This window comes from Pteropus medius, unplaced genomic scaffold (genome assembly GCF_902729225.1).
Source record: "Pteropus medius unplaced genomic scaffold, Ma_sr-lr_union100, whole genome shotgun sequence".
In the NCBI taxonomy this organism is placed as follows: Eukaryota; Metazoa; Chordata; class Mammalia; order Chiroptera; family Pteropodidae; genus Pteropus; species Pteropus medius.
Window position 1 is genome coordinate 20,350,267 of NW_024342471.1, and position 3,659 is coordinate 20,353,925.

Here is a 3,659-nt window from a genome sequence, read left to right on the forward strand (position 1 = left end):
AGAATGTATTATTTCAAGAAAAAGCTAGTCAAAACATAGTGTGAAGAGTATGATCTCCTTAAAAGATTATAAGTAATACATGTTAATTTATACATTTTTTTAAAAGTCTGATGGAAAATACACCAAGCTAGTAATAGTGGCTTTCTCTGGGACATGTTATACATGATCTCTTTTAATACTATATTTTCAATTTTTGAACTTTTAAATAATGAACAGAATTATTTTGAATTGAAAAATAAATAAACCCCATAAAATAAAATCAAACTCTGAAATTTCAAATTACCGAAAGCTGAACAAAGAGGTCGCAAGGCTCACTGCTAGCTTAGCACAATGACAAGCATAGAATCGCTGTTCTACAGACACGAATGAGCGCATGAGGGGATGATTCGAACCCTTCTTTACCGGGAATTCGGCATCCAAATATGAACATGGTCTTTGTTGATACCAAAATACAACCAAGTATTTTTGTTTCGCTTGAAAGAACATTCTAATGATACGGGAAGGAAGCCAATGCTTTCTTTTTCCTTATAATTGTCAGGCCCTCTCCATCCTGAAGTCTAATGATATAGGGGGATCGGCTTTGTAAGGATGGCCATTAGGGGAGGAACAGAAATCTCTCTTTTCCTTCAAGATTGATACAATTGAGGAGATCGACTCTTCCAGGACAGAGGTGGAGGGGAGGATAATATGGATCTAAAGGTACCTGGTTTGAGGAGTTTTCCTTAACTTTATTTATTTTTATTTTTATTTTATTATTATTATTATTTATGCCTACTGCACCTGGTCTTCCTATGTGATCTCCCATCCAAGTACGAACCAGTGCCGACCCTGCTTAGTTTCCGAGATCAGACATCGGGCTTGCTCAGGATGGCATGGCCACAGACCATAGGCTGTGGCTCCACTGGGGCCCAAACCCAGGGCGTTCTGCATGTAAAGCAGACATGCTCACCGCTACACTTTGGAACCATGTCTTCCTTAACTTTAAAGGTAAATTTATCCTCCCCGCTAATTCTAGCTGAGGAGTCCCAGGGAGTGCTCTGATTGGCTCAATGTGATCCCCAGTTCATCTCCGAACCAATCAGGGAGGCAACAGTGGTAGTAGGTAGGTAGATAGAATAAAGTTCTCTGATTGGCTGATCTATGGGGGTGTGGGTGAGGGATATTCAATAAGGCACCTGTATTGATCCCATAAGTGGGGAGGGAGTTTCCCCAAAGGAAGAGGTGGCCATGGAAGAAAAACCTTGCTGGGAGGACAAGAGCCATCTATTGCATAACGCTAACGGCTGCCATTCTTACAGAATCACGTAGATACACATATCCTTCTTCCTTGCACAAAATTTCAAAAATGTTACTTCAGCTACCCACTGTTAATATATAATTAAACAGACTTACCCAACTCCAATAGGAGACACCTCAACATCTGAGGGATTCTATCTCTCCATTTCAGTATTTCTGGGTGATGGGCCTTCCTCTGCTTTAGTCTGGATGTGGCTTATCCGGAGCTGGTAGCCTAAGGTCAAATAATAAATTTACTTACCTCCACATTATAGATTCCAGTTATATATCTCCACACAGTATATAGTGGTCAGGTATCACAATGTGGAGGCATAACCAAATAAAGAACGAACTGATCATTCTACAGATATTGACTGGGTCCCCTCCATGTGCTAAACCTACATTCTTTATCTCTCTAGGTCTCGGTGTCTTCATCATAAAACGGATGCAATTATTTTTGAGAATTTAGAAGCAATACACATCTAATGTTTAACACAGTACCCAGCACCAAGCATGGTCAATAAACAATAGCTGTTATTATTATGCCTGGTACCTCTCAATTAAGTAGCCACTGAGTTTTAAGTATGCTACATTATGTGTGGAACACCAAGAAACTAAGATGTAGTAGGCCTTCCCCTTTGGGAAGGAGCAGCCCATGTGGCAAGGCAAGAGTCTCTCACTTGAACAACAGATCAGGAATAATTCCAGGAGGTGGCTGCCTAGGCACATCTCCATTAGGCATTCCCCATTCTCCCTTATAGAACATCGTGTTATTAAGCCTCTTGAGTCTCCTCCATTAGCAGACTGTTTTTTCTCCCATGTAAATTCTTTGGATTTCTAACTAACAGTTTGACTGTTTTCCAAATCAAATAGGCATTGCTACATGGTAATTGACTCACTCGAAAAATACGTATTGAGCACCGATTATGCATCAGGCATGGTCATGAGCAGAGGGGTAGGGGAGTGATCAAGGTACACACAGACCCTGTTCCCAAGGAGCTGACATTTGGAGGGGAAAGGACAACAAGCACACACAGAAATAGATACAGAATATGTCAGAAAGTGAAATAATGCTAAGGAAAAATAAAGCAAGGTGGAGAATGTGGGCTTTAAAAATATGTCTGCAAATTCTTCGACCCTCTTCTCTTTATTGGGTGAAGTCTAGTTCCCCCTTGAGTATAGGCTGGACTGAGTGCCCACATCTAATAACAAGCATGTGGCTGAATGGTGTGCTGTGGATACAGTTTCTGCCTGGCCCTCTTTCTATCTCTTGGGGCGCTTGCCCTTGGAATCTGGCCACCATATTAAGAAGAAGCCCAGGCCACATGAAGAGGCCACACTTGAGGGTTCCAGGTGACAGCCCCCACGATGCTCTCAGGTGACAGCCAGCACGTGAGTGAAGCGCATTCAGATTATCTGAATGCCTTTTTGTCTTTCAGCTGAGGTCCCAATCAGTGCAGACAGAGGGAAGTTGTCCCTACTGTGCCCTTTCTGAATTGTTGACCCACAGAAACCAAGTGGGATGATAAAGCTTTATTGTTTGTTTAAGCCATTAAGTTTTGGGATAATCTGTTACAGCGAGAATGGGAATGATATGAGGTGGGGGGTGGCAGGAGGATGGGTGCTAATTAAGAGGATGGTCAGGAAAGGCCTCTCTGCTAAGCAGAGACCTGAATGAAGTGGGGAGTGAGCAATGTGGATATGGGAACGAGCTTTCAAGGTCAAGAGAAGAGCACATGCAAAGGTCCTGTGGCAGGAATGTGCTTGTGGTTCAGATCAGCATGGCTGGAGAGAGAATGGCAGGAAATGAGGCCAGAAAGATGGGACGGGGTGCTGCAGATTATGGAGCACCACTTATGGGAATTGAGCAGAGAATAATATGGTATGATCTGAGCCAAAGTTTAAGATGGTTACTCTGGACGCTGTACAGAAAATAGTTGTTAATAGGTTAAGTAAGAAAGTGGGGGTATACCAGTTGGGAGGCTACCCATGTCATTCAGGTGAGTGATGGATGGTGGCTAGGTTAGGGTACTAGAGAAGATGAGAAGTAGTCAGACTTTGGATACCTTCAAGGTAAAGCTGGTAGAACTCACTTTTTGATCAGGTGTACTGTGTAAGAGAAGGGGAAGCTGGCAGATTGATGAGCCTCAGATGAAGCTGGGGTCCTGCTCTAGGGACTCAAGGTGTCATCCACTGGCCAGCACCAGCGACACCTGATCACATGGGCACTTGCTACAAATGAAGACTACCAGGCCCCGCCCCCATCTGCAGTGCACAGCCCTCTGTAATGTGCAGTCAGGATGAGAACCAGTACTTTAGACCAGTGGTTCTCAAACTTTAGTGTGTCTCATCAAATGCAAAAATCACTGGGAGAGTTTTTGCAA